The sequence below is a fragment of the Physeter macrocephalus genome, chromosome 1 (assembly GCF_002837175.3).
Source record: "Physeter macrocephalus isolate SW-GA chromosome 1, ASM283717v5, whole genome shotgun sequence".
NCBI classification, from domain to species: domain Eukaryota; kingdom Metazoa; phylum Chordata; class Mammalia; order Artiodactyla; family Physeteridae; genus Physeter; species Physeter macrocephalus.
This window is the reverse complement of record NC_041214.2, coordinates 76,825,936-76,838,542: the sequence shown is the minus strand read 5'-3', so window position 1 is coordinate 76,838,542 and position 12,607 is coordinate 76,825,936. Positions and strand designations below refer to the sequence as shown.

Sequence of the window (12,607 nt, the reverse complement as noted above, 5' to 3'; positions counted from 1 at the left end):
CATACAGTAAGCCCATATAGCTTAAATATATTAAGTCATTTTTCTTGGTTCATTTCTATTTTTAATCCACTCAATCTTAGAACGTTGATAACTCACTTTACAGAATGTTAATATGGTAGGTTAAATTCGTTTTTACTTTAGACAGACATTTTTCCCCTGGCTTGCTTGGCTAGGTAAGCTTTTTTGGGAAGCCTAGAAAGAAAGAGAAGTTAGGCGTCCAACCGAACAGTTACAAGTATAAGACATCTATGCAGTTACTGGCAGGGTAGTATAAAGATGCTTTTATTTTATTTTTAAATATCAGTCCATAATGTATTCATCATTTAGCATCTACTCATCTTTGGTTGAAAAACAACCAGGAAGTGGATTTTTGCAATTAAGTAAAATAGTTTATTTACATTCTAGTGTTCTAATCATGTACTTGTGCCTTTGACTTTGGAAATTACCATTTGCTTATAATGAGGTTAGTTAGGAGAGTCATAGTTTATTTTAATACGATACTCACCCTGGGGAAGAGAGAAGAGCTGGCTGTCTATAAAGACACATCTGAGGTCATCTTGTACAGTGATGAGTTATTTGCTTGTTTTTTCTTTGAATGGCACATAGCATAGTGATTAAGAGCCTCAACTCTGGAGCCTGGATTCAATCTCTGCTTTTAAAGATCTCTTCAAATCTTTGCTGCTACTTCACAGTTTCCTCAGCTGTAAAACAGGGGAAATTAGAGTATCTACCTCATAGGGTAGTTATGAGAATTATAAGAGTTAGTATCTATAAAACATTTAAAACAATGCCTGGCAAATAGTAAATGCTATGTTGGTTTGTTATTAGTTCATTTGCCCAAATTTTCCCATCACCTTCAAGTAAGCAGTTTGCCTTTACAGATACATGCTAGTCATGAGATCGGGCTATAAACAAAGAAGATTGCCCTAACTTCCTCCGTTTCTTGCTAATGTCCCAGAGTAGGTGGGATAGAGGCAGGCTCAGGTCAACAAAATAGAACTGAAAGTACTAAAACTAAGAGCAGTTCTCTTTTGCAGTAATACTGGAATACATATCTTATAATAAGGTTAATTAAACAAACTGAATGGATGTCTAGTTGCTTGGAGGTACACTCTTTAATCCTGTAATCCCACTGATGGAATTTATCCTAAATAATCCAGAAAGAGAAAAATAAACTGTAATTGTTTATTATACAATTAATAATAAGCAAAAGAGCAGAGAAATTAAACAGAAGTGGATTGGTTAAGAAGATTTCTTAGTGGTATGTCATGCAGTTTTACATGATAATAATTCTGATTGTGGGGCAACATGGAGATATTCTGGTTGCCATTTGAATAATAGGTGCCAGGCTCTATACCGTGCCAGGGGAAAGGGGTGCAAACAAGAGTTAGTCAGCCTGCCCTCCAGGAGTTCTTAGTAGAAGCATCCTATTGCAGTGGCACAGTGCAGGGAAGACATAGGAGGGGGGAAATAAATTCCCTAATCTTGAAAGAGTCAGGGAAAGCTAAAGGAAAGAGGAATAGTTGAGATAGGCTGTATGATTTATCAGATGGATAAATTGGTATATAGTTAACACATATTAAATGTTTGTTATATACCCAATACTTTGCTAAGCACTTTTCATTATCCCATTAATTCCTCTCAACACTTTGTGGTAGGTGCATGTATGTACCATTATAAAAAAGAGGAAATTGAAGCTTAAAGTGGCTAGGTAACATGCGGAAAGTTGGTGGCAGAATCAGCCTGTGAGCCCATGTCTGTTTTCTGAAATCCATGTGCAAAACCATTATACTTCACAATGGCTTCCAACTATGGGAAAATTCTGCCTAAGGAGTATGAATATTTTAAGACCATAGAGAACATAGTTTTTTATTGGAGTAAGGGGATTTTCTCTTGATTTTCTTGATTGTGTTATTTTATCATTCAAGAGCTAAACACCTGTTGCTTACTGTTTTGAGAGTCCTGTCTCTGAAGGAGCTAGGTGCAAATATGGAGCAGGACTGTTTCAAAACAGAGCATCCTGCATGAATCTTCTTATCTTCATCAGATATTTCACTGTCCTTATCTGGGCAGTGAGTAAGATATGACAACAAGATTGACAGTTTGGGAAGCAGTTTAGGAAAGAATAGCAAAAATATGATGAGACTTGGAAAGTGGGTTGCTTAGAATGGCAACTTTTGATTGTCTTAGATCAACAATATAGACTTCTCCATACCTCTACTGTGGTCATTCCTACTCCATGTTTTATTATTCTATAAAAATTTGAGAATTAGTTCAACCACTTTTTCAGCCACTTTTATGGGAGTTTTTCTTTGTCAGAATAAAATTATCCTGAGTGCCTCGTTCTAAAATCAAAAACATTGCAAGAGTCCTCAGTCTCTGATATGTTACAGGCATTTGATAATGCTTGTATAGTACTCATGATATGCCTTTGGGAATGAAACCTTGCCTGCCTGCTCTCATCTGAGTCTTTTTAGAGAGCCTTTGAATTTGGCATTCTCCATTATGGGAAGTAACTTACTACCAGGAGGTGGTGGAACATGACATCATGTATATAGTCAGAGGAACAAAACTCATGCAATAAGAGGATTTTGTTTGTTGTCATCCATTCACTTTTCTATTTGTAGGTATGGATGAAAATTGTAACTAGGCATTTTAGAGATGAATAAAATGAAATTAGTGTACTACAAAGATAGAAATTAGAATATTTTTTATTCCCAGCATCTGGGACAGTCTTGTACATAGGTGCTCAGTAAGTTATTTGTTGAAAGAATAAATGAAGATGTGAAGATTTTAGTTTTCTCTTAATGCTACTCTGTAATTCTTATGTGAGAATACTAATGGATGGCATACCAAGTTTTCCTTCTCTGATGCCTTAACGTCAAAAGGTGTTTATAAAACTCTCCTCAATCTTGAACTTGGTTCTCCCGGAAAGGCAAAAGAACTAGAATGGCTAAACCAGTTTTGTAAAGGACGAATAAAGTTGGAGATATCACACTATGCTATTTTAAGACTTACTAGATAGCTACAGTAATCAAGTTAATGGTATCAGTGAAGGGATAGACAAATAGGTCAATGGAATAGAGTCCTGAAATCGACCCATACAAGTATGGCCAACTCATTTTTACATAGGTGCAAAAGCAACTTAATGGAGAGGTGAATCTTCAACAAATGGTGTTGGAACATGGGACAGCTATAGTCAAAAAAATGAGCCTTTGCCTAAATTTTGTACCTTATATAAAAATTAATCAAAAAATTAATCAGGATGGATCACAGATCAAAATTTAAAACTATAAAACTTTTAGAAAAAAACATAGAAAATATTCATGACCTGGGGTTAGAGCTAAGAGTTCTTAGACATGACACTAAAAGGCCCAATCCTTAAAAGAAAAAAATCAACAAATTAAACTTGATCAAAATATAAAACTTTTGCGCCATGAATGACCCTATTAAGAGAGAAAATACTTTCAAATCATCTGACAAAGGACTTGAATCCATAATAGATAAAGAACTCTCTAAATGCAACACTAAGAATAACAGTCCATTTAGAAAATGGGCAAAAGACTTAAACAGACACTTCACCCAAAAGGATATATGAGTGGCAAATAAGAATAGGAAAAGATGTTAAACATCATTAACCGTTAGGGTAGTGCAAATTAAAATCATGATGAAACACTAAACCACACCTGTTCAGGTGGCTAATATAAAAAATAACGACAATACCAGGCAGTGACGAGTATGTGGAGAAACTGGATCTCTCATAGATTGCTGGTGGGAATCTGAAATGAGACTGTGACAAAGTAATTTCAGTGACAACTAATGTTTGAATCATAAGTAATGTCAAGTCACTTTACATAGTTCTCACGCTATCAAAACTTGAAATAAGAAGTGGGGTCCCCATTCCCTTACAGATTTGTAGTTTATATATTTTCTGAGCTTAAATTACAGTTCCAGCAGTGTGTTTCAGAACCTCAATGAAGTACAAAGGAAATTTCCATATTTCAAATCCATTCATCTTATTTTATTTAATTTGAAAATTTTTAAAAATTGAGGTGTAGTTGATTTACAATGTTATATTAGTTTCTTTTTAAAAAAAAAATCTATTTATTTATTTGGTTGTACCAGCTCTTAGTTGTGGCAGGCGGGCTCCTTAGTTGTGGCTCACAAGCTCCTTAGTTGCAGCTCTCCAGCTCCTTAGCTGGGGCACACGGGCTCCTTAGTTGTGGCATGCAAACTCTTAGTTGTGGCATGCATGTGGGATCTAGTTCCCTGACCAGGGATCAAACCCGGGCCTCCTGCATTGGAAGCATGGAGTCTTATCCACTGCACCACCAGGGAAGTCCCTACAATGTTATAGTAGTTTCAGGCATACAACATAGGGATTCAAAATTTTTATAGATTATACTCCATTTGTAGTTATTATAGAATATTGACTATATTCCCTTTGCTGTGCAATCTATCCTTGTAGCTTATTTATTTTTTACATAGTAGTTTGTACCTCTTAATCCCCTACCTGTATCTTGCATTTCCCCCTTCCCCTCTCCCCACTGATAACCACTAGTTTGTTCTCTATGAGTCTCTTTCTTTTTGTTATATTCACTAGTTTGTTTTACTTTTTAGATTCTACATGTAAATGATAACATACTATTTGTCTTTCTCTGACAAACTTCACTAAGCATAATACCCTCCAGGTCCATCCGTGTTGTTATAAATGGCAAAATTTCATTCTTTTTTATGGCTGAGTAGTATTCCATTGTATGTATATGTATGTGTGTATATATATATATATGTATATACACACCATGTCTTTATCCATTCATCTGTTGATGAACACTTAAGTTGCTTTCAGATCTTGGCAATTGTAAATGATGGTGCTATGAACATTGGGGTACATGTATCTTTTTGAATTAGTGTTTTTGTTTTCTTCAAATATATACCCAGGAGTGGGATTGCTGGATCATATGGTAATTCTATTTTTAGTTTTTTGAGGAACCTTCTTACTGTTTTCCATAGTGGCTGCACCAATTTACATTATCACCAACAGTGTACAGGGTTCCCTTTTCTCCACATCCTTGCCAACTAATGTTTTTTGTGGTCTTTTTGATGGTAGCCATTCTTACAGGTGTGACGTGATAACTCATTGTGGTTTTCATTTACACTTCTCTGATGATTAACAATGTTGAGCATCTTTTCATATGCTTATTGTCCATCTGTATGTCTTCTTTGGAAAAATGTCGATTCAGGTCTTCTGCCTATTTTTTAATTGGGTTTTTTGTTTTTTTGATACTGAGTTGTATGAGTGGGTTATATATTTTGGATATTAACCTCCTGTTGGTCATATCATTTGAAAATATTTTCTCCCATTCAGTAGATTGTCTCCTTTGCTGTGAGAAAGCTTTTAGGTTTAATTAGGTCCCATTTGTTTATTTGTGCTTTTGTTTCCTTTGCCTTAGGAGACAGATCCAAGAAAATATCGCTACAATTTTATGTCAGAGTGTTCTGCCTATGTTTTCTTTTAGGAGTTTTATGGTTTCTGGTCTTACATTTAGATCTTTAATCCATTTTTTAGTTTATTTTTGTATATGGTGTGAGAAAATGTTCTAATTTTATTCTTTTACATGTAGCTGCCTAGTTTTCCCAACACCATTTATTGAAGAGACTGTCTTTTCTCCATTGTATATTCTTGCCTCCTTTGTGGTAGATTAATTGAAAAGATCCATTCATTTTAGAAATAGGTAGTAATGAGGGATTTCCTTGGTGGCACAGTGGTTAAGAATCTGCCTGCCAATGCAGGGGACACGGGTTCCATTCCTGGTCCGGGAAGATCCCACATGCCGCGGAGCAACTAAGCCCATGTGCCACAACTACTGAGGCTGCGCTCTAGAGCCCACGAGCCACAACTACTGAACCCGCATACCATAACTACTGAAGCCCGTGCGCCTAGAGCCCATGCTCCACAACAAGAGAAGCCACCGCAGTGAGAAGCCCGCGCACCGCAACGAAGAATATCCCCGAGCACCGCAACGAAGAGTAGCCCCCTCTCTCCACAACTAAAGCCCACGCACAGCAACCAAGACCCAATGCAGCCATAAATAAATAAATAAATTTATTGAAAAAAAAGAGATAGTGACGATTGTTGCATAACATTGTGAATATAAGTAATGCCCCTGAATGGTACACTTAAAAATGGTAAAAATGGCAATTTTTATATTGTATGTATTTTGCCACACACACAAAAATAGTCCATTTAATTTTGCCATTCAGTGACTTCCACCTGACTTTGACTTGGAAGTGACAAATCTGCAATGTAATGATATGATAAAGGCAAATGTCAAGAGGAAAATCTAATAGAATCCTATGATGCCTACCAAGAGATAAGTACGCTCAACTAAAATCATATACTCATGGATTGATTCAGTATTTGGCTGTACCTATCTGTGTGAAAAGAGGTTTTCAAAGATGAAATTATAAAATCTTGTTACAAATCAGCATTAACAGATGAAAATTTACAATCAATTTTGATGAAAAGGGAAAACTTTTTAAAAATTTTATTGAAGTGTAGTTGATTTACAATGTTGTGTTAATTTCTGCTGTACAGCAAAGTGACTCAGTTTTACATATATATTCTTTTTCGTATTCTTTTCAACTTCACTTAGTATGATAATCTCCAGGTCCAAACATGTTGCTGCAAATGGCATTATTTCATTCTTTTTAATGACTGAATAATATTCCATTGTGTATATATACCACATCTTCTTTATCCATTCATCTGTCGATTGACATTTAGGTTGCTTTCATGTCTTGGCTATTGTAAATAGTGCTGCTATGAACACTGGGGTTGTTATAAATGGCAAAATTTCATTCTTTTTTATGGCTGAGTAGTATTCCATTGTATGTATATGTATGTGTGTATATATATATATATGTATATACACACCATGTCTTTATCCATTCATCTGTTGATGAACACTTAAGTTGCTTTCAGATCTTGGCAATTGTAAATGATGGTGCTATGAACATTGGGGTACATGTATCTTTTTGAATTAGTGTTTTTGTTTTCTTCAAATATATACCCAGGAGTGGGATTGCTGGATCATATGGTAATTCTATTTTTAGTTTTTTGAGGAACCTTCTTACTGTTTTCCATAGTGGCTGCACCAATTTACATTATCACCAACAGTGTACAGGGTTCCCTTTTCTCCACATCCTTGCCAACTAATGTTTTTTGTGGTCTTTTTGATGGTAGCCATTCTTACAGGTGTGACGTGATAACTCATTGTGGTTTTCATTTACACTTCTCTGATGATTAACAATGTTGAGCATCTTTTCATATGCTTATTGTCCATCTGTATGTCTTCTTTGGAAAAATGTCGATTCAGGTCTTCTGCCTATTTTTTAATTGGGTTTTTTGTTTTTTTGATACTGAGTTGTATGAGTGGGTTATATATTTTGGATATTAACCTCCTGTTGGTCATATCATTTGAAAATATTTTCTCCCATTCAGTAGATTGTCTCCTTTGCTGTGAGAAAGCTTTTAGGTTTAATTAGGTCCCATTTGTTTATTTGTGCTTTTGTTTCCTTTGCCTTAGGAGACAGATCCAAGAAAATATCGCTACAATTTTATGTCAGAGTGTTCTGCCTATGTTTTCTTTTAGGAGTTTTATGGTTTCTGGTCTTACATTTAGATCTTTAATCCATTTTTTAGTTTATTTTTGTATATGGTGTGAGAAAATGTTCTAATTTTATTCTTTTACATGTAGCTGCCTAGTTTTCCCAACACCATTTATTGAAGAGACTGTCTTTTCTCCATTGTATATTCTTGCCTCCTTTGTGGTAGATTAATTGAAAAGATCCATTCATTTTAGAAATAGGTAGTAATGAGGGATTTCCTTGGTGGCACAGTGGTTAAGAATCTGCCTGCCAATGCAGGGGACACGGGTTCCATTCCTGGTCCGGGAAGATCCCACATGCCGCGGAGCAACTAAGCCCATGTGCCACAACTACTGAGGCTGCGCTCTAGAGCCCACGAGCCACAACTACTGAACCCGCATACCATAACTACTGAAGCCCGTGCGCCTAGAGCCCATGCTCCACAACAAGAGAAGCCACCGCAGTGAGAAGCCCGCGCACCGCAACGAAGAATATCCCCGAGCACCGCAACGAAGAGTAGCCCCCTCTCTCCACAACTAAAGCCCACGCACAGCAACCAAGACCCAATGCAGCCATAAATAAATAAATAAATTTATTGAAAAAAAAGAGATAGTGACGATTGTTGCATAACATTGTGAATATAAGTAATGCCCCTGAATGGTACACTTAAAAATGGTAAAAATGGCAATTTTTATATTGTATGTATTTTGCCACACACACAAAAATAGTCCATTTAATTTTGCCATTCAGTGACTTCCACCTGACTTTGACTTGGAAGTGACAAATCTGCAATGTAATGATATGATAAAGGCAAATGTCAAGAGGAAAATCTAATAGAATCCTATGATGCCTACCAAGAGATAAGTACGCTCAACTAAAATCATATACTCATGGATTGATTCAGTATTTGGCTGTACCTATCTGTGTGAAAAGAGGTTTTCAAAGATGAAATTATAAAATCTTGTTACAAATCAGCATTAACAGATGAAAATTTACAATCAATTTTGATGAAAAGGGAAAACTTTTTAAAAATTTTATTGAAGTGTAGTTGATTTACAATGTTGTGTTAATTTCTGCTGTACAGCAAAGTGACTCAGTTTTACATATATATTCTTTTTCGTATTCTTTTCATTATGGTTTATCACAGGATATTGAATGTAGTTCCCTGTGCTATACAATAGGACCTTGTTGTTTATCCATCCTGTATATAATAGTTTGCATCTGCTAACCTCAAACTCCCAATCCATTCCTCCCCTCTTCCCCCTTGGCAACCGCAAGTCTGTTGTCTGTGTCTGTGAGACTGTTTCTGTTTCGTAAATAAGTTAATTTGTCATACTTTAGATTCTACATATAAGTGATATCATATGGTATTTGTCTTTTTCTTTCTGACTTACTTCACTTAGTATGATAATCTCCAGGTCCAAACATGTTGCTGCAAATGGCATTATTTCATTCTTTTTAATGACTGAATAATATTCCATTGTGTATATATACCACATCTTCTTTATCCATTCATCTGTCGATTGACATTTAGGTTGCTTTCATGTCTTGGCTATTGTAAATAGTGCTGCTATGAACACTGGGATGCATGTATCTTTTTGAATTATAGTTTTGTGTGGGTGTATGCCCAGGAGTGGGATTGCTGGATCATATGGCAACTCTAGTTTTAGTGTTTTGAGGAACCTCCATACTGTTTTCCATTGTGGCTGCACCAATTTACATTCCCACCAATAGTATAAGAGGGTTCCCTTTTCTCCACACTCTCTCCAGCATTTATTGTTTGTAGACTTTTTAATGATGGCCATTTTTACAGGTGTGAGATGATAACTCATTGTACAGTAGTTTTGATTTGCATTTCTCTAATAATTCGTGATGATGAGCATCTTTTCATGTGCCTATTGGCCACCTGTATGTCTTCTTTGGAGAATTGTCTATTTAGATCTTCTGCCCATTTTTTTGTTATTGAATTGTTTGAGCTGTTTGTATATTTTGGAAATTAAGCCTTTGTCGTTTGCATCATTTGCAAATATTTTCTCCCAGTCCATAGGTTGTCTTTTTATTTTGTTTATGGTTTCCTTTGTTGTGCAAAAGCTTTTAAGTTTGATTTGGTCCCATTTGTTTAGTTTTGCTATCATTTCTGTTGCCTTGGGTGACTGACTTAAGAAAACATTTGTATGATTTATGTCAGAAAATGTTTTGCCTATGTTCCCTTCTAGGAGTTTTATGGTGTCTTGTCTTACGTTTAAGTCTTTAAGCCATTTTGAGTTTATTTTTGTGTATGGTGTGAGGGTGTGTTCTAATTTCATTGATTTACATGTGGCTGTCCAACTTTCCCAACACTACTTGCTGAAGAAACTGTCTATTCCCCATTGTATATTCTTGCCTCCTTTGTTGAAGATTAATTGACCATAGGTGTATGGGTTTATTTCTGGGCTCTCTGTTCTGTTCCATTGATGTGTATGTCTGTCTTTGTGCCAATACCACACTGTTTTGATTACTGTAGCTTTGTAGTATTGTCTGAAGTCTGGAAGGGTTATGCCTCCTCCTTTGCTCTTTTTCCTCAGATTGCTTTGGCAATTCTAGGTCTTTTACTGTTACATACAAATTTTAGGATTATTTGTTCTAGTTGTGTGAAAAATGTCATGGATAATTTGATAGGGATCACATTAAATCTGTAGATTGCTTTGGGTAGTATGGCCATTTTAACAATATTAATTCTTCCAATCCAAGAGCATAGGATATCTTTCCATTTCTTTGAATCATCTTCAATTTCCTTTATTAATGTTTTGTAGTTCTCAGTATATAAGTCTTTCACCTCCTCGGTGAGGTTTATTCCTAAGTATTTTATTTTTTTGATGTGATTTTAAAAGGGACTATTTGTTTGCATTCCCTTTCTGATATTTCATCGTTAGTATAAAGAAATGTAACCAAGGGAGAACTATTTTAAACCCCAGTTAAGTGAAATGTTATTCCCCCATAAAAGAATTTCATTCTTCTCATTAGTAGACCTGTACCACCAAAAAAATTGTACTCAATTAGTATTACTATATTTTGAATTTTGGCAATAAACATTTTGTAGAAATTTGTTTTCTTTTGTAACATAAGTACCTACATAATATCCTCTATTTTGTCTCTTGGCCCACAACGCCTAAAATATTTACTAGCTGGACCTTTACAGAAAATTTTGCCAACCCCTACCTTAGAGTATTGATGTTTCACTCTTTGTTCTTTTCTAATATATGCTTTGAAAGCCTTCACAATTTCTCTCTGTGCTCCATTTTAGCTGCATCCCACAGATTTTCATGTGTTACAATTTCTTATCATTTAGCTCGGAATATATATACTAATTTCGACTTGATGTCTTCTTTAACTCGTATTATTTAGAAGTGTGTTGCAATTTTTAGATATTTGGAGATTTTCATGTTATCTTTGTTACTGACTTCTAATTGAATTCCCTCGTGGTCAGAGTACATACACTGTGATATCAGTCTTTTGAAATGTGTTATGGTTTGCCTTGTGGCCCAGCATATAGTTCATTTAGGGCAGCTATCCAGTGTGTACTTGAAGTGGTATTATTTTAATTTTATTATTTTAATTTTTGTCTTCTTTTGAAGCTTAGAACATCCAAATAAGGCTGGTCCTTGTCACCTTCTGTACCTACTCTGTACGTATTCTCAGTTTCTACTCCCTTATAGAGAGTATGTTTGTATTTTTAGTGTGTCTTTCTGCTTTCTCAATCCAGTGGTTTTCTTTTCTTCCCCTTGTGGTTATGGGCAGCTTAAAGGTTAAATAAATATTACGTAAACAAAACAAAACAAAAAAACCTTTGTTGTGTACTTGAATCTCAGTAGACTTAGGTTCATTTTTAGGTGCCATAAATAAGTGTTCACCTTATACCTAAGGACTTTATATGAGTTCATTCTTTTCTTGGTGTTGACTCCTTTGTCACGTTTTGTTGTTATTCTCTTGAAGGTAGAGTTTGTTTTGAAGTTTGCCTTGCCTTTGACAAAAGGGAAAAAATGCTTCCCAGTTGCTGTGTACTTTCCTGATACTAAGCAGTGACTTATCTGAAGATTCATAAGTATGCTGTGAACTAAAGCTATTGTATTTGAGGAGAGAGCCACATAGGAATGCAGGTGACCTCCAGGCACAAATCCTTAATATTTGACTTGCCTCTGTTTTGTGTGTAAAAGAGGTGGTGTGTCAAAATAGAGACTCCACTTTGTGTGAGGCACAGTGTGTTAGGTGCTGCACCACTTAACTTTTTCTTGATCTGGGGATCTATTCTTTCTTGGTAGTTCACAGTAATTGCTGGAAATATTTGTGAGAATGTGAGAAAAGCATAAGGTCCTTATAATCCTTACTTGAGGAAAAGAATGCTTATGTTTCTGCAACAGTAACTGCAAAAGTAACTTTGGTTGATAAACAACAAGATCCTACTGTATAGCACAGGGAACTATATTCAATATCCTGGGATAAACCATAATGGAAAAGAATATGAAAAAGAATATATATATATGTATAACTGAATCACTTTGCTGTACAGCAAAAATTAACACATTGTAAATCAACTATACTTCAATAAACATTTTTAAAAAATTAAGTGACTTTGGGTTACTTTTAGAGTAAATGGGCATAGATGTGTCCAGATTTTTGGTCAACCCTCTTCTGCCACAGTCAGACTTTGAATTATATGCATTTTTGTTAATATGATTAATTGGTACTTATAAACTTTATAGTAATATACGTATAACTTTGTATTTCCACCCATGAGACTTTCTGCTTCATGCTGCAGATGTCTGGGTAGGAGCTCTTTAGCGGGGCAGCCAGGGTGAGAGCCCCACTTCTGCTCTCCCTATTGCTGATAAGAGAGAGAGAGGAGGCATGTGTGCATCCCGGCTTTTTCTGCATGACAGGGCGGATAATCGGAGGGGGGGCGGATTGTGAAGTTTATGCC

At 35.7% G+C, this 12,607-nt stretch overlaps 1 protein-coding gene across 2 annotated transcripts in view; it reads left to right on the top strand.

Moving 5' to 3' along the window:
• The window catches only part of ABCC5 (ATP binding cassette subfamily C member 5), a 99,304-nt gene that overhangs the window by 17,144 nt on the left and 69,553 nt on the right, over positions 1–12,607 (top strand). The gene's annotated exons all lie outside the window — the stretch shown is intronic.